The following is a 19,228-nucleotide window of genomic DNA, read 5'->3' on the forward strand; positions in this document are numbered from 1 at the left end:
AGCCAGGATGCTTACAAGGTCTCCATTTCACACTCCGACCTCCATGAAAGGTTGGCTGGGGAAGGGAAACAGGAATCCACCTGAGGTCCTGTGATCTCCACGTTTACCAACCAGGTGATGGGCATCCAGGGTCCCTGGGCAGAGAGGGCACAGGTGCAGAGGGACAGCATGCTAGACACCTGGACACCTAGAAGTCCCTTCTCAGAGGAACTCAGAGGCTAAATCGACTTACAAGAGTCAAGGCACTTTGTACTCAGTGACCTAAACAAACAGAAACCAAAACATCTTGCAGTGCATCTGGGGCAGGAAAGTCTGAAAAAACTGGCACATTAGGGATCATACCTAAAACTCATCAGAATTCACTTTTCGGATGTCAGATGGTCACCATGGTTACCAATACGAATGTTATTGTTTTTGTAAATATTGAAGTCAGTGTGCTGTGGCTCAGAGGGAGAGCGCTCACCTAGCATGCGTGACACACTGAGTTCAATCCTCAGCACCATGTAAAGTAAAATAAAGACACTGTGTCCACCTAGAACTAAAATATATATATATATATATATATATATAACTTTAAAAAAAAAAAAAGAAGGCAGGCAGCAATCACTGTGCCCTTGGGATCAGGCCTCATCCTCTATGAGGAACCAGGTAGCAGCCTCCTGGCTCTGGAAGCTTTCCTTCCCAGAGCCATTTCCCAGGCTTGGGTTCTGTGGCATCAGTGGTGACAGCAGAGGGAGGACTGATCATTGTCCTTGACAATTGCATGTTGTCCCACGGATCCTCATTACCCCCAGCCTTGCTGCCTGCTCAGATGCTGGCTCCTCCACCAGGCCCCTCCTGCTCTCTGCTTTCCTCACCCCTCGCCCGTCACGGCCAGGTCCACTCACACCCATCCCTGGGGTCCTTGTGCACTCTGCCCAGCTGTCACCTTTGGAGAAACTAGTTCACATGCTGCTGTGGCTTGGGAGGGGTGGAGGGTCCCCCATGCGTGGATTGTGGATAAAGGCTGGGTCCCCAGCTTGGGAGTATTGGGAGTAGTGGGAGCTGTGGATGGTGGGGTCTGGTGGGAGTCCCTCAGGTCCTTTGGGGCAAGAGGTACTTCTTGTGCCCCTCTCTTGCTGGTGCTTGCAGGAGAGGGGCTATAAAAGGAGCCACGGACACTGTGTCCACCCAGTCCTATCAGCAACTGGTTCCAGAAGAAACCACTGTCTTCCACAAGGGTCCCCATGGTTGCCAGCACCATTTGCCATGATGTCCTCCTTACAGCAGAGCCCGTGTGGCTGCCAGGCCCTTCAAACTTCACAACTATTAGCTGATCTCTCCTTTCTCCAAAGGTGGCCTGTCTCGGGCCTTTTATTACACTAATAAAAACTTGACTGATATGCATGGTGGGCGCTATTGTGTGTTCTTGAGGCCAGAGGTCCCTTGAGGTCAAGGACAATGTCGTGGTCATGATGTTTACCCTCATCCTGCCTTGAATCGACCTTGCAACACACCAGATACTTAATCCATATTTATTAATCAATGATTGAAAGAAGAAGATGGGTGCCTAGATATTTTCCCCCTCACCCACAAGCCCAAGGCAGAGAATTAGATACACATGTGTGCACAAAGCCTGCACAAAGATGTCCCCCCATAAGTATTCAGGAACACACTTGTTAAGGAGGACCTTGGTGCTAAAATTAATGTAAGATCCCTCTCCCTTTAGCAGAAAAACAGTGTGACTCATTGGGCTGAATCCAAGGGTGCAGTGCAGGGTGTGAGCTGGGGGAGACCTTGCCCTCAGCTTGTCAGGAAAGAAAGGAATCAGGTTATGGAGGCAGAGAAGAGGCAGGTCTTCTTTTTGCTGATCTGCATATTTGATCTCATTTTTTGTATGTAGGGGGCTTGGAGTCGGGTGGGAATCCTCGAAAGTCACTTCTGACATTCACATTGACCTGAAAAACAGGCACCCACAAGACACATCACTAAGGATGAAAGGAGACAGGCAGGTGCTGAGCCCATAGGTGTCAGGGCCCTTCTGCCCCCGGGCAGGGAGGAGGCTCTGAAGACCCCTCTAGCGTTCACCTAGCGGGGGTCTCTCCACCCACTCAGGAGGCCCACAACTCACCTCAGCGGAAACACTTATGTTCACACAGAATGTGATAACACAGGCAGCGAGCACTGCTCCAAAAATGATTATTTCAGAGAGCTGGAAGCAGACGGGAGGAGAGGCCATGAGGGCAGCTCTGGGACCCACACGTCTCAGCTGGAGTCGGGTCTCATGATGGACCATCCCTGGCTCCTGTGAAATCCCTGTCCCCTCCCAGGCTCAGGGGAGAATGTCTCCTGGGGCTTCCTGAGGCCAAGGGGGTGGAAAGAGTCGCTCTCTGACCCCTCAAGGCCAGGGCTACAGCAAGGAGAGGATGTGGCTGCTGGGCCAACACCTGGATGGTGGCTTCAGGTGACAGGGGGAGGTCTCAGGGAGCAAGACAGTGACCAGCTAGACTGTCCTGTGTGGGCAGTGAACAGGGCCCTGAGGGTGTGGACCAGTGACAGCGAGGACATGGAGATGGCGAGAGCAGAGGTGGCACCCAGCAGCGTGGGGCGGGCGGAGCTGCAGAAACAGGCTGCTGGGGGACTGAGGCACAGAGCAGGGTGGCTGGTGTTCAGGGCTGGGCAGATTCTGCCTCTGATGGCAACCTCCCCTCACTCTGAACCTTCAGGGAAAGTGGGCTCCTGAGACAACCTCGAAGTGGGTGACAGTGGCGTTTTGTTGGGGAAGGGATTAGGGCCACCACTCTGCCTTTGGAAAAGAGCCAGTGAGGTGGTCCCCATCTGAAGTCACTGAGCAGCAGCAGGAGGAGCCAGGGAAATAGAAGCCCTCTGCCTGTGGTTCCCGGGGGCCCAGGAGCTCGGGGTCCCCCCAGTCCTGGGAAGAGAGTTTGATTGGAATCCATTTTCCTCCGAGAGGCCAAGGAATGGTCCCAGTTGTCATTTGGGTTCCCCTTATATGAGGTAATAAGTAGGAGAGAAGCTCTGCGTGGCCCAGGGCAGGTGCCAGTCCCCGATGGCAATGACATCCAGTGGCATTGCCAACAGCCAGGAGCTCAGGACTGTCCAGCAGGCAGAGCTGGAGCAGTGGAGGCATCTGTGGGTACAGATGGGCAGGAAGAGCACCCAGGAGGCCAGTCTACGAGGGAGACGGGCACAGATGCGGATCATTGTAACTCAGAGCTGCCAGAAAGGGGCATAAAGGAGAGGGAGGGAAAGGAACCTCAGGGCGCTGGGAAAGGCAGGCGAAGGCGGCTGAATGAAGCAAGAAGGTTCACAGCAGAAGGAAGGACCCTTGTCGATGATGCAGGTGTTTTACAAATAGTTTTTAAACAAAATTCTTCTATTCGTAAAGGCTTCCGTGGGAATGGGGTCCTTCATGCCCTTTGAGCTTTCTTATTGGATGGGAAATGATCCAGGCCCGACACACAGTCCCAGAGCCCCCATCCTTGGGTGTCCCTGGGCACAGCTGTCCTGCAGTGCACCCTGTGCTCAGAGGGGACGACCTGGTGAAAGGTGGGGCTGGGGAATGCTCTCTTTCCAAGGTCAGGCATGGGCAGAAGTGGCGTTAGAAGCCACGTTTTCTGATTCCAAACTTCCTGCTGTCTGTGCCTCGTGACACTGACCCATGCAGGGACTTTGCCTGTCCCCAGCCTCCCCCGCTTTCTTCTCCTCAACTAGTGCTGGCTGCAGCATTTCTCCCCCTGGGCAGCGGGGCAGCCCTGGTGGGTCCCTTCTCAGCGGGGAAGTCCCATAGTCTCCTGTGCCCCGCTCTCTCTGGAAATGGGAGTCACTGAAGCCAGGGTGAGCGGGAGAGTGTAAAGGAGGAGCCTGTGGGGCCCAGTGGGACAGAGCCAGGCCCCTGGTGGGTGTTTAGACCTTGACCCTGGGAGCCATGGACTGTTTCTGGAATGGGAGGAGCTCCAAGCTCTTGTTCCTGAGAAATGACAGGGACTTGGTTGGTTGGCTCTCTGTGGAGGAGGAACATTGGAGGGAGACTGTCCCCAGGCGACCTTCTGGTTGAATACGAATTGCAGCTAATGTCCTCCCTGTACTCGGGACACACTGGAGTTGGCAGGAGCATTCGACCATTTGATGAGGTGGATTAGGAAACAGCAAACCTGTGCCAGCCTGGCCCTAGGAATCTGAGCTAGGACCGCGCAGGAAGCAGGAGACTCCTCTGCCCTGAGGAAGTCAGTCCCAGTGAGAGGAGGCAGGAGGTGAGCAGGACGTAAGTCCACGGGGTTGGGTGTGAGAAGACTCTTAAAGATGGGTAAGAAAAAAACAACAACACCACCACAACAAACAAACAAAAAAACAGAGAAGAGCAGGGTGCTGGGTGGATGCTGGGGATTTTAGGCACAGTTGTCAGAGTTTTCCGGTGTCCTTGCTGAGAAGGCAAGTACTCAGGAAGGACGTGGAGGGGGGAGGGCGGCAGACATGGTGGACCTGGGGGAAGAGCCTGCCGGTCACAGGGAACATTCCAGGCCTGGAGGTGGAGAGATGCCCCGGACGTTGAGAAACCTCAGGGGTTGAAAGCTGCATAAGTGGATCAAGCCAGAGGAGGGCAGTGGTGTCCAGGGCTGGAGGGCTCTGGGTGGCCAGAGTCTTGCGATTTGGTGAGGAGGTTGGCTGTGTTTTCTGAGGAAATTAGCACAGTGGAAGGTTCTGCGTGAGTGGAGAGCTGTTATGATCTTGTGTGTCCAAGTGTTCCTGGTGGGTGCTGAGAGGAGGCCAGGACAGAGGGAGGAGCAGGCGAGACTGTTTCAGTGAGTGACATGAGACTTGTCAGGGCATCGGCCAGCATGACCATGAAGAAAGTGTGTGTGTGTGGGAAACGGCTGGATTCTGGGTGCATTTTGATAGATTTTGATGGATGCACCAACAAGATTCCCCGAGTTCGTGTGTGTGTGTGTGTGTGTGTGTGTGTGTGTGTGAGAGAGAGAGAGAGAGAGAGAGAGAGAGAGAGAGAGAGAGAGAGAGAGAGAGATAGGGAGGTGTCAAGATTTCAAGCCTTGCCCCCAGCAACCCAGGCATGACATTGCCTTTGACTGGTCTGAGGGAAACTGAGTAGAGAAGGTTTGGGAAGTGAACCCTGGAGATCAGATCTGCACAGGGGAATTCTGGGCAGAGGAGTTGAGTCCGACTGGAGTGTGGGGAGGATTCAGCTGGAGCCGTGCATTGGGATATCACTGTCACGGGAAGATTGTTCAAGTCCCCACATTGGATGGGAGGGATGAGGCAGTGAGTAGAGAGAAAAAAGGAGAGGACCCAGTGGAGCCCAGGGACTGGAGAGGAGGGCCAGAACAGATGGAGCAGAGAGCGGGGGCCAGGGTGGGTGCGGAAGCCACATGAGGTCCTCAAGAGAGGGGTTGACTGGGACCTGGAGCAGAGCAGGTGTTGGGGAAGAAGTGAGGAAGTCTGATTTGGTCCCCAAAGGCTAGTGTGAGGCTCCCTGGCCAGGGCTTCCAGGGGCTATGTTTTGCTTTCAGTAGGTAGCCACGATCAGGAATGGGCTGTTCAGGTCAGTGCGCAGTCAAGGTCATAAACATTTACTTGTGAGCAGGCGCCCCCTAATGGAACCTGTCGGCAGTGCATGTTCTCTGGACTGTGTACAATATATAAAGGGCCTATGGAAATGGTCAGGGAGCTGGATGACCACCATTCCCAGCATGCCTTGGATCTTCATTCAACTGCCAGAGCCCCAGACCTGCTTCCTGGCCTGAGCCTCACCCTCTGCCCAACAATCAGGTTCAAGATGAAATAGGAGAGTAGAGAACTGGGCAGACAGTTCTTTTTGAACGTTTCTTTTCTTCTTCAAAGAGGATTTAGAAAAAAAGGGTGGTAAATGACAGAGGGGATAGAGAATGTGGTTCGCTGGCTTTTTGAGATGGGGAAGCACAGCGCACCTCTCTGCTGGCGGGAAAGCTCTGGTGAGCAGGGCAGGTGGACAATGTGGAGAAGAGGCTGGGGGTGGGGAGGAGAGCTCCAGTAGATGGGAGAGGACGTGGGAGCTGTGCAGGTGGAGAGACTGAAGTAACAGGGACATCAGGGGCCCACATATAGACACACCTTCTAGAAAAAGGACCCAGGTCCTTTCACAGGACACTCTCATACCCCCCCCCCCCCCAGCCCAAACCTATAACCAAGTCCTGTGGACACAGAGGGAGACACATACTCTGCCAAGAACTCACTGTCTCCCACAGAAAACTGAGTTTTATAAGAGCAGGTGTTTTTTTTTTAGGGGTATACTGGGGATTGAACTCAGGGGCATTCCACAACTGAGCCACAATAGCCACAGCCCTATTTTACATTTTATTTAGAGACAAGGTCTCATTGAGTTGCTTAGTACCTCACTTTTGCTGAGGCTGGCTTTAAACCCACGACCCTCCTGTCTCAGCCTCCCGAGCTGCTGGGATTACAGACGTGTGCCATGGTGTCCGTCAGTTTTGTACAATTAGAATGCGTGCACAAGCTTTCAAAATTGAGGCTGGTGCTCAGTCTTTCTGACAGCAGTAACCGGGACCGAGCCCTTCCAATGGGCAGTGGACCTGGTGTAGATTTCCCCTTAAAATTCCAGAGGCACTTACCATAGTCATCCTGAGGTGTTGGCTGTGTGTCAGGCGCCTGCTGATCTGCCTGGCCTTGGGTGCGCTTGCAAAACATGAATTGATAAAGATATCAGTTCAAAATAAGACCAAATCTTTAAAAAGTTCACCTAAGTAAGTAGCAACTCATGAACTGTGAAATACCAAGTTCAACACAGCAGAGCGTTCCGGCGAGGAATGGCCAAGAGGAAGTGTGGAGACAGAGGACCCTTTCCCATCGGGGTAAATGCGAAAGCGAAATGAAGACACTGCTGTCTGGCTGCACTAACACCACTGCCTTTTTTGGAAAGTCCCTAGTTTTCTGTTTGACTTTGTGGCTGTGACTGCCCAGGAAGTTTTCTCCTAACAGAGCAGTTCATAAAAACAACCCAAGTTCAATTTCACGTACATTTCCAGCTTCTGAAAGGTTAAGGCCTCCTGGCCTGATTGTCTTTGTTTACTCCAGAATTCTCCTGGGCCGTCTGTTTGAGTTTTGTTTTAACCACGTGACTTCTGAGAATTTCGCTGTTAGTTCCGTTCTGCCGGCTCAGTCCTTTAGAGACCCACCAAGCACTGACCAAAACCGAAGCCTGAGAAACAGACATTGTGACGGGTGATTCCTTTCTCAGGAGAGTTCAGGGTTATGAGTGAAGGAGGAGAATGGCTTTTGCACGTTCTCGGAAGGTGGTCTGGGCTAGACAGGTCACCTTGTCAAGAAGTTACTTCTGCATAAAATTAATAAAACAGTTATTATAAAATTAATAAGAGAGTTATTACAAGAAAAATGAGGTTGAAAGAGAGCAGCCAGGAAGTTTTGGGAACTGGATAGTTCTCATCTCTGCTGTTCCAATCAGTGCTGTGGTTGTTTAACCCTATCACTTACCAGTCCCGACTGATTGACACAGAAGCAACATTTTTCCCCCGAGGAAGAGTAAAAGGCCACCTCTGTCAACAGTGAAGAGATCTAGGCCTCGATGGTTCTGCAGGATGTCAGATGCCAGGGAATCTAACTGATTTTGTAAAGTCAATACTGAATTGGTGACCTGTTGGATATCTTCAATAATCTGCACTGACAATTTTTTCCTTTTTTATTATTAAATTTTAAAAGTTCTAATTTGTCACATAGGATGGCAGAATGCAATTCATTTTATATTACACATATAGGGCACAATTTTTGAAGTCACTGAATGTACATAAAGTATTTTCACAACATTCCTGTCTTCATACATGAACTTAGGGTAATGATGTCTAACTTAGTCCACCATCATTCTTACCCCCTTGCCTCCTCCTTTTCCCTCCCTCCCCTTTGCCCTACCTAAAGTTCCTCCATTCTTCCCATGCTTCCCCCTCTTCCCCATTAGGAGTCAGCATCATCATATCAAAGAAAACATTCAGCCTTTGTTTTTTTGGGATTGGCTTGCTTCACTTAGCATTATATTCTCCAACTCCATCCATTTACCTGCAAATGCCATGATTTTATTCTTCTTTAATGCTGAGTAATGTTCCATTGTATATATATACCAAAGTTTCCCTATCCATTCATCTACTGAAGGGCATCTAGTTTGGTTCCATAATTTAGCTATTGTGAATTGTGCTACTATAAACATCGATATGCCTGTGTCCCTATAGTATGCTATTTTTAAGTCCTTTGTGTATAAACTGAGGAGTGGGATAGCTGCTCCAAATGGTGGTTCCATTCCCAGTTTTCCAAGAGATCTCCATACTGCTTTCCAGATTGGCTGCTCCAATTTGTAGTCCCACCAGCAATGTATGAGTGTGCCTTTTCCCCACATCCTCACCAAAACTTATTGTTGTTTGTATGCATAATAGCTGCCATTATGACTGGAGTGAGATGAAATCTTAGGGTAATTTTGATTTGCATTTCTGTATTTGCTAGAGATGTTGAACATTTTTTTTCATATGTTTGTTGATTGATTAGTATCCTCTTCTGAGAAGTGTCCGTTCAGTTCCTTGGTCTATTTATTGATTGTGTTATTTTTTTTTTGGTGTTAAGGTTTTTGAGATATATATATAAAATCTCCTAGAGATTAGTGCTTTGTCTGATGTGCCTGTAATAAAGATTTGCTCCCATTCTGTAGGCTCTCTATTTACCTCACTGATTGTTTCTTTTGCTGAGAAGAAGCTTTTTAGTTTGAATCCATCTCATTTATTGATTCTTTGTTTTAATTCTTGTGCTATAGTAGTCTTATTAAGGAAGTTGGGGCCTAATCTGACATGAAGGTGAGAGACCCCCAGATCCCCCAACCCGGAATGGACCACGCGAGACACTGGGTGCAAACAGCAGGAGGATTTATTCTCACACAGGCGCCCGTGGGTGCACAGCAAAACCTCAGCCGGAGCTTCGGTGACTGGCACACCCGGGCTCGGGGGTACAGAGTTTTTATAGGAAGCAGGGGGCAAGGTTTCAGCCTAGCACAGTAACAGTTATTCTATTGGCTTATCTAAGTTCCTCTAGGTCCAGCCCCTTAGGTCACCTGGGGGGTAAACTTGTTTTTTTCCACTTTATGTTCTCAGAAAAGAAACCCATAAATTGCATCCTATTCTTTTAGTTCCTGTTTTTACTCTATTTGCTCAAGCTTGGCCTTCCCAGGATTATCTATATGGAACATCTGGTGGTGGCATTGTATAGAGCTTGGAGTGTTACGTGCAGCTGGGAAGTGCTACGTGCAGCTTGTGGGGTTTTAACATGGGGTTGTACATGGGAACATCCTGTAGGGCACAGGGGTTAGAATTCCTAACATTGGGTTTGGGGCCCTGTAGTCCTTCAAAGGAGATTTGGGCCTACTTTTTTCTTCCATTAGGTGACATTTTTTTTTTATAGCAACAAATAGACATTCCTAATCTCACTGTTCCCGTGCCAATCCCAGCAGATATCTCTAGACCTAGGAGTAAAGGAATAAACCAAAGGGCTCTCTTGTTTCTGGTGTGTGCTGTTATTGGCATAGGCAAACTTTGGTTGTTAGGTAAAACATCACTTCAAGGAGCAAGAGAGACCAAGGTACAGAGGCCAGTACAATTTTTGGTAGGCAGGGTAACTATGAGCCTCACAAAGGAAAAATGCCTCAGAATTTGGGGGACTCCAGGGCTGTGGGGCTGATACAAATGCATGTCTTAAGTTCTATTAAAAGAGCTATTGTCTTTTTTTTTTTTAAATGCCCAGAAATGGCTGTACTTTGGTTACAACTGTTTTTGCCAGGTGTTCAAGACCAAGCAGTTAAAATTGACCTTACTCCTATCTACTGTTCAAGAGTCATCTGAGTTTCCTGCCAGGGTCAATCTTGGGAACTTGAGAGCAGCCTCTTATCCTTTGGTGCCATCTGTCAGGATAGGTCAGGGTCTATGTGACAATGAGGTTTCCCTCGGAAGCATCAGGGATGTCTGCCTTCTTCAATGATCCTCTTTTTTTTTGCAGCATGTGCACTGGTTAGCTTTCTGTTCCTCAGGGTCTCATTGTTCCCCCTAATTGAGAGGTTATATGGCCCAGAATTGCAAAGCTCTCAGAAAAGCCCCCTGGATCCCTGGGTTCAAACTGACTCAGAGGGCAAGAGCTAAATATTAGCTATTTTCTTTCTTGGCCCTTTTATTTCCTTAAACTTTAATCCATAGGCTTTGGTCTAAAACCTCCCATCATATATGAGTCATTAGTAAATACTGGGATGGATTCTCCCGTCCACACTGCTGGGTGTACTAATGGTGGGTCTGGAAAATATGTCCAGTAAGTTTCTCCCTGTGTCCCAGTTACCTGGCAGCACAACAGAGCTAGCATTGCTACAGCATCAATGCTGGAGACTTAGTTCTTTCTTGTTGCTGGATCATCAGCTCAGTCTGCAGTGTCAGATTCTTCAACAGCTTCCATGAGGGTAGCTTCACCGTTGGGTTTCTCTGTGCCATCTTCTTTTCCCTCATCATTTGAAGCTTCCTCTTTTTGCTGGGAGTCTGGGCTGACATCTCTGGATTGATCCTCAGTCATTTGAACCTTGGCTTTAGGTCCTCGATGTCTGATGGCACGTTCAGGTACCCAAGTAGGACGAAATGCACCTTCTAGGAAAATATAAGCATGTCTTCTACCCCATATTATTACTGAATCTGATCCTCTCCATTGACCTGTTTGTAAATCTTTCTACCAAACTTGGCCCAAAGGACCTGTTGCTGTGGAAGACGTGTGTCACTCAGCTGCAGTGTGACCTTCTGAGTCACAGTTTAGACAATTTAAAACAAACAAGGAATGACTAAGGTCATTTTTGGGGGGTCCTATTTCCCCCTTTGTGTTTTTGTAACTGCAGCTTAATAGATAAATGAGTTTGTTCTACAATGGCTTGACCTTGAGGGTTTTAAGGAATACCTGTTTATGGTCAATATGAAACTGTTGGCACAACTGCTGAAAAGAAGAGCTAGTATAATCTGGTGAATTATCAGTTTTAATCTGTAAAGGACATCCTAATACTGCAAAGACAGCTAGGCAATGAGAAATAATATTCACGTATTTTCTTTTGCATGGGCTGTGGCAAAGATGAATCTGGAATAAGTATCTTCAATTACATGTACATAACATGGTTTGCCAAATTGAGGAATGTGAGTTACACCCATTTGCTATATCTGATTTGGTTGTAACCCACAGGGATTTACAACAGATGGTAAAGATGGAATATATATAACCCATTGTGGGCCTTGATGTACAATTTGACAAACTTGCCCTCTAGTAATATTAAATTTTTTACACAAACTAGAAGCATTTCGATGATGCAAAGAATGTGAAGCTTGTGCATGTCATACAAAGACATTTTCTGAAAAATAGCAACCAGTTTATCAATCTTATTATTATCTGATGTTATCTTATTATTATCTTATTATTATTAAAGGCCCTGGGAGATTAGTGTGGTCCCATATATGGCCTATAAAACATGGATGTGGACATATTTGAACTGTCTTCTGCAAGGTATGAAACAAATCAAATAACTCTTGTGATGGTATGTACCCAATAGTTGAAGTTCCAATAGTTTTTGTAACTCCAACTGCATATAAACTATCAGAATAAATTTTAGTTGGCCCGTTTGTAAAATGACTTAAAGCACAAATTAGAGCTTGAAGTTCTGCTCATTGCGCAGAAGTATATGGTGTTTGTATAACCTGTGTATGAACATGGCTATAAAAAACCTGCTTTACCTGAACTTGCTTGACCCATCAGTGAACACTGATAGTGGCCCTACTATTGGTTGGTCACACACAATTTTGGGGAAAATAAATGTAGTTACTAAGGCAAATTGAATAATTTTATCACCAGGATAATGACTTTGTATCTGACCAGGAAAATTAGCAAAAGCCAAGTATTAGAAGTTTGGAAAAGCCAATCATTCTGTTGAGTAGAATAAGGGATAATAACAACATTAGGTTCTGATCCAACCGGCTGTAAAACTCGCATCCTGCCTGAAATAACCAACTTAGCAACAAAATCATGAAAAGGAGTCAATGACTTTTGAGGAGAATGAGCTAAGTGGATCCATTCAATAACTCCCAACGATGGCCATATGGCTCCTGTAGGAGCATGAGCAGTGGGAAATATTAATAAATCTATGGGCTCCCATGGGCTAATTCTGGTAAGCTGAGCATTTTTCATAGCAAATTCAACCTTCTTTGAGGCCGTTTTTCCTTCTGTTGTGAGCTGATGAGGAGAAGTCAGAGAAGGTCCCCCCCCATAAGATCTGAAGCGAAGGATTCAAATCGGCAGTAGTTAGTTTTAAAGATGGTGTCAGCCAATTAATATCACCTAATAATTTTTGAAAATCATTAAAGGTATGTAATTCTTTGACTCTTTGTAAGTTTTGAAGACAAATTGTGCATCCTTCTATTATATTACCTAGATACCAAAAAGGAGATATTTTTTTGCACCTTTTTAGGTGCTTTGCACAAACCCATTGCAGTAAGTGAATTTTCTAACTGAGCAAAAACTTTTAAAAGTACATCTGTACTAGCAAAAGCTAAAAATCATATCATCCACAAAATGAATAATAAATATATGTACCAGGGAATTTTCCCCTTATAGGCATGATAGCCCATGCCACAAAATTTTGACAAAGAGTTGGACTATTACACATACCCGGAGATAAAACTTGTGATATTCAGCAACATCTCTTATCTGGTTCTTTAAAATTTATTGCTGGAACACTAAAAGCAATTTTTTTCACCATCATCTTGATGTGAAGGTATTGTGAAAAAAAAAACTACCTTTCAGATCTATCACCATTAGATGATAATCTAACGGAAAGGCTGTAAAAGAAGGAAGTCCTGGTTGTAAAGCTCCCATGGGCACAAGGCCATGATTAATTGCCCTGAGATCTTGCAACAACCTCAATTTACCAGACTTTTTCTTCATTAGAAAAATTGGTGTGTTCCATGGACTAAAAGTAGGTTCTATATGGCCAGCCTGAAGTTGTTCCTGGACCAACATATTGGCTATTTTAAGTTTCTCCCCCTGTTAAGGGCCACTGACAAACCCAAATTGGCTCTTCTGTAAGCCAGTTAATCTTTTCTGCTGTTTTTTGGGCCAGGAAGAAAGTCAGTGTCCCTACCAAAAATTTTAACTAGTCTTCGCTGGGGAGACTGGGTTATAGGTAAATACCTTCATGTGAATTCCCTCCAAATTTCCTAGGAGAAATAAATTTTTGATTAAGTCCCTGAGATGACACAATGGAGTTTGGTGTTATTAATAACAAACCCAAGCTGCTTAGAATATCTCCACCACATAAATTTACTGGCAAGATGTCTAGGATTTAGTTTAAAGACTCCAGAATTATCATCTTTATCCTCCCACTGAAGATATTGAGTCCTCTGTGCAGGTTGAGAAATTTGGCCAATCCCTTCGAAGCTGGCAGGTGCATTGGGTAAAGGCCACTTCTTTGGCCAGTATCTGCTAGAAATAACTGACTTGCCTGCTCCAGGATCAAGCACACCTCTGAAATTCTTAGGGTCAATTTTAAGATCCAATAGAGGGCGCTCCTGTCTAACCCATTGAGCCTAATACCCCTGGTCTGGGGACCCAGAACTTGGGTTTTCACCTGGGCCATTTGAGGAGTGACAAAACAAGAATATTAATGGTGCTATCACATCCCTTGGAGAAAGCTGAGTAATGCAGTTTGCTTGAACTATCATCTTCATTTCTCCTTCATAATTTGGATCAATCACACCTGGCAATAACCTGAATTCCTGTTTGAGTTAATTGCTTCATCCCAACACTAGGTGTTTTGTGGCAGCGGCCCGTGAATCTCTGTAGAGATTTGTCCTGGGCCCATTTCAGGAGTTAAAACTAGTCCCATGGCTGGCCAGATTCCTAAGCCCCTGGCTCCTGGGGTGGAAACATTCTGGAAGGATAGCAATGCTGGACCAGCTGGGCTAGGCTTGATGATGTCTGACTGTGTGCCTGCGGCTCCTCTTCTGGTGTAAACTGCGATGCTCCCACTGGCGGGGTCCCAGGTAGGCCCTGCCTCCAGTTTCCTGGCAGCGGGGGAGACCAAGCGGAGCCACAAATGGTGGCTGGCCACTTCTGCCATGCCTGCCGGAGCTTCACCATACCATGTGGTCACCTCTCCAATGGCGCCAGTGCAAATGAGGTGGATCTCCCTGGCTGCATGGTGACCCACAGTCCCTAGCCATGTTCCCACTCTTACTACAGTTAAAACAGTGCCTCTGAGAATGGCGTCTCCTAGATTGAGGCTGTAAAACTTGCTTTAAAGCCGCAGCGATAGTCAAACCTTGCAATTGCATCGGATCCACATCAAAGCAAAGGCGAATAAATTTAGAAACAGTTCCTTTTCCCCTGGCAGACTTTATTGGCATTTTCAAAAGCTAATTGTTTGACCAAAGCCTCAGATACATTTGAGTTACCAATGGTTCAATTAGCTGCTTGGTAAAGGTGTGCTACAAAATCTGAGAATTTCTCCTCTGGTCCCTGCTGGATCTGATTGATATCTACAATTTTTTTTGTCTTAACTTGGTAGTTCTCTCTGGGTTTTCCTAGCACATGAAATAATCTGAACATAAATTGGTAAGTCACAATTTAACTGTTGTTCTAAATCTGCAAATGGTCTGGTTCTAGTTAACATCTCTACAGGACTATCAATACCATGTCTGCAATTCTTTTTGTCTTGTTCAGTGCAAAAATCAGTCCAGTTTGATCTCCATAATAAAAAAATCACTTCCATGCATACAGGCTTTGGCTAGCCCAGATACACAGGCTTTGGCTAGGGTAATCCAGTCAGGAGGTGGTGATGGCTCACTACAGATTGATTCAGTCAGGCTCTGAACAAAAGGCAAACTTGGACCATAAGTGCAACAAAGCATTTTTCAGTTTCTTCGTAGTTAAAACTATGAACCACAGTGTAAAGATGCTGGTTTTGCTCATCTACCTGCTCAAAAACAGGAAAAAGCTGGAAACCTGTAACGTCTTCTCACTTTCTCCATCGGAATGGGAATCCTCCAAATCCCGGAGTTCAGCCTCTTCAGAATTTCTCCGTTCAGTTTCCTCCCTTCCATCTCGGATTCCCTTTCCTGAAACTCCATCCAGCCTGGTTCCCTCTCTAGCACGTGCCCCTGCCAAGGAGTTTCGAGCTGCTGTAACTTGAATAGTCTTAGGTCTCGCTCTGAGGCTTTCTGTCTGAGGTTTCTGAGCTGTGGACTGGGCATGACTTGACTCCGCCCTTAGTCCGCCCACAGAGAGGGAAATTTGTCTCGGAATGGCACAAGGCTGTTTGTCATGTTCAAAGTTCCTAATTGCATTTTGCAGCCCTTTCAGCAATTCCTTGGAGGACCAGTGGTCCTCTTCTTGGTCCATGAAAAGACACATTTCTAAGGCAGTCCAGATTTCCTGAATCTTCCCTATTGTGCTTCTAGGTAGTTCAGCAGAGAGGCAACCTTTAAACAGCTTTCTACTAGCCTCTCCCAAATATGCAAAGTAGGCGAATCTTCCTTCCCAAACCACTGGACAGATATCATTGACTATTTTTAGGAATTGAGTGAGTTGGGCTCTCTTGATCTGTTTTCCCCTAGGATTAATTGACATCTCCAGGATTATGAAGTAGATCTCTCTCTCTCTCTGAAGACTATGAATTCCCCATGATACGATTAGCGTCCCTTACTCTCCATCAGCAACCTATTTTCTCTCTCAACCCAAAAGACATTACTCTGAATTTTGTAAGTGCATTTAACCAATGTCTCCCCCCCAAATTCACAACCAGTGCCCCTTGTTCAGGCGCCAATCTGCCGCCCCCATCTAGTGTGGGCAACTGAACCAAAGTCACTCATGTAAATTTGGGGTGACACGAAAAGACCATGCAACACTAAATACCTTTCTATAAGCTTCAGGATGGCTTCCCCAGCTTCCAGCCTCAAGCTCCCACAAGTGGGGCAAGAGAAAGGCACAAGAAGCTGACCAGAGAAAGGGAGCGCATGTTCTGAAGTTGGCTTTCATTGGGGGACGCTGTTTCTTAGAACATCTATCCAAAAATAAAAATAAAAAAGGGCATTGGGTAGGCTTACAAAGCAACAGGTGAGCTTCATTCAACACCACGCGCCCCCCCGCCCAATGCCTAGAACCATGCCTCATTATCCGAGTGGAGGTAAAGCCCAAGTTATTGCAGGGTGCGATAATTGTTCAGTATCTCTTGCTCAGGATTTAAGGGTGTGCATTTCCAGAGCGGCTCCCGACACTCAATGTTGACAGCAGTACAATGTGCAATAGCAAAATTATGGAATCAACCCAGATGCCTGTCAATAGATGAATGGTTTAAGAAATTATGGCATATATATGTATATATATATATATACACATACATATATATATATAGATATATAGATACATAGATGTATATTCTATTCAGAACACTATGTATGTATATATGTACACACTATATATATGTGTGTGTATATGTATGTATATATATATATATTATATATCATTTACATTCTACTGAGTCATAAAAAAGATGGAATTATGGCATTTGCTGGTTAATGGATAGAAATGGAGAACATCCTCCTAAATTAGCCAAACTCAGAAACACAAAGTTTGAATGTTTTCTCTCATCTGTGGAAGCTGGAGTAAAATGAAGGAAGCGGGGAGAAAATGATAGGATAGAGAGCCAATAAAATATAAATCAATAGATGAGCCAACGAAGTCTAGTAGAGAAGAGGAAGGAGAAAAGGAGAGGGGAGAGAATTCGAGAGGGAAAAGAAGGGGGGGGTCATGACCGATTTTCATGCAAGTATGTGTTTGTGCAAATGAACCCAAATACTTTGTATAAATATAAAGGTCAAATAAAAAAGGAAACAATTTAAAATATACCAAGGAGGAAGAAAAGGTGACTAAGTAAAACATAAGCCACAGCCAAAACTCCTCCCAGTTATTGACAATGAGTGGGGTCACAATGGGTATCATGGGGCTTTCACCTGTGAAAGGAAATGTCAACCCTATGAGGCTGGAAGAATTGGGGACACAATGTCCTCAGGCAGCTCACATTTGAAACATTTCAGTTTCCAAGAGACTCCATAGGAGAATTCAGGAAAGACTTGGAAATTGGGTTCAAAATGGGTCTTGCAGGATGAATTAGATGGGGGCACAGGCCAGTTCCTCTGATCTACAATCTTCTGGAATATTCTGGCTTTGAGCAGCTCTAATTCAACCCTCCTCTTACTGTCCAGCCTCAGCTGGGTGTCCCATTCAATGCCAGCCACTCAACAAACCTCTCAGGACCTGCCAGCCCTGTCACACACCTGCCAATCACTTTATCACTGATAATCTGGCTACATGTCCCTAGCCCTGTGTGTACCTGTTGATGGTCACATCCTGTCTTGGCAATCATTGTCAAGTTTGGAGTGCTCTTACAGTTTGATCTGGAATGTTCCCCAAAGGCTCATGTGCTGACTTTGAAACCAGTCTTGAAAATCAGGGTTGGTTCCTTGTTCCTCCAGTGTTGAAGATTAAACATCCGAGAAAATCTGTGGCAAGAAAACTAGTTTAAAGTAGGTGCTCAAGTGAGTGTGGGGGGGTGTCCTGCCCCGTTCCCTCTTTAAAGTTTAGGGTTTATTTTTTTTATGCCCCCTCCTCCTCTTGTCTTGCCTATGTGATGACTAAAAGGCAGGAAGAGACATGCAGGGGGTCATTGTTTGTGTTGAAAAATTCGATCCCTCCCCTCCTCCTCTTGTCTTGACTTTGTGACCAAAAATCAGCAAAGGAGCCACCCAGGGGGTACTCATTAACAACTTCTTGATAGGAAAAACAATTTCCTGAAGGTACAGGTAAACTTGGTACCAGATTGTGGGGAGGGAGAAATGTTCTGGAGTATTAGCACTTTATTTCATTTTGAAATAGCCCCCATCTTCCCAACCCAGTCATTCATTATCGACACTACCTCTCCATTGCCTTGTCTCATTATCCCCACTGATTAAGGGAACCCTTACTGCTGTAAGGGGAAATGGGTGATGACCACTCTGGCTGCTTCAGGTGAAGGGGGCGGGGTAACCAGGGGCAAGCAGCATGGGTTTCCCTTTTTGGGAATGTTTGGGGTCAGTTGAGGGGGTCCATGGTAAAAATCTGGCTCAGTAAGAACAGATTGTAAAGTCATCTGGGAGGTGGGTGCTTCTATGAGAGAAACAAAAAGACCTGAGAACTGGAATGAGATTAACACAAAATAAATGTTGTAGCATCTGGAACATCAATAAATATCATGATGATGATGTTAGAAACCAGTAATTTTCACCAAGATGTGCAAGAACTAAGAAGTGTTCCATGACAAGTCCATTTAGGATATAGCCTCTATTTAGGAGTGTCAATCTGTAATGATATTAGTTACATTGCCAGAGTTATCAGGAATACAAATATAACACTTAGTTCTTCTAATGTCACAGATGCCCTCATAAGATGTAGTTAAGCTATCTAATGTCATCTGATTTTTGTAAAATACCTTTCTATTGGCAAAACCTCTATGCTTAGTAGAGAGCCTTTTATTTTCTTTATTTTTTCTTCTAATTAGTTGTACATGACAGCAGAATGCATTTTGGTACATCATACATATATGGAGTATAACTTCTCATTTGACTGGTTGTACATGATGTAGAGTTACACTGGTCATGTAATCATATGTGCACATAGGGTAATAATGTCTGATTCATTCTACTATTATTCCTACCCCCATATTCCTTCCCTTCTCTTTACTCCCCTCTATTTAATCCACAGTACCTCTACTTTTCCCTAGCCCCCCCACCCCTTACTGTGAATTAACATCCACATTTCAGGGAAAATATTTGGCCCTTGGTTCTTTGGGATTGGCTTATTTTGCTTAGCATGATATTCTCCATTTCCATGCATTTATCAGCAAATGCCATGAATTCATTCTTCTTTAAGGCTGAGTGATATTCCATTGTGTATATACACCACACTTTTTTCATTCATCCGTTGTTGAAGGGCATCTAGGTTGGTTCCACAGTTTAGCTATTGTGAATTGAGCCTCCATAAACATTGATACTGCTGTGTCCCTGTAGTATGTCAATTTTAATACAGAACACTAGGATTTCTTTAATTGCTAGAGATGGGTCAACTGGTG

General features: G+C 45.6%; 2 long non-coding RNA genes across 51 annotated transcripts in view; one reads left to right on the forward strand and one right to left on the reverse strand.

Moving 5' to 3' along the window:
• Window positions 1-1,500: 1,500 nt before the first annotated feature.
• Window positions 1,501-7,018, reverse strand: LOC106145083 (uncharacterized). Its single transcript, XR_001229958.4, has 4 exons — window positions 6,786-7,018; window positions 6,624-6,687; window positions 2,111-2,191; window positions 1,501-1,937 (listed from the first exon to the last, which is right to left on the reverse strand). It is a non-coding gene; the product is annotated as an uncharacterized LOC106145083 (long non-coding RNA).
• The window catches only part of LOC120889553 (uncharacterized), a 31,345-nt gene continuing 16,094 nt past the window's right edge, over window positions 3,978-19,228 (forward strand). For 7 of the 50 annotated variants that reach the window (XR_013437518.1, XR_013437523.1, XR_013437531.1 and 4 more), the window contains exon 1: window positions 3,982-4,253. This is a non-coding gene — a long non-coding RNA (uncharacterized LOC120889553). Of the gene's footprint in view, window positions 4,307-4,786; window positions 4,803-19,228 lie in introns of those variants that run through there. The other 43 variants (XR_005733483.2, XR_013437504.1, XR_005733487.2 and 40 more) reach the window with 20 other exon arrangements.

The sequence above is a fragment of the Ictidomys tridecemlineatus genome, chromosome 4 (assembly GCF_052094955.1).
Source record: "Ictidomys tridecemlineatus isolate mIctTri1 chromosome 4, mIctTri1.hap1, whole genome shotgun sequence".
Lineage (NCBI taxonomy): Eukaryota > Metazoa > Chordata > Mammalia > Rodentia > Sciuridae > Ictidomys > Ictidomys tridecemlineatus.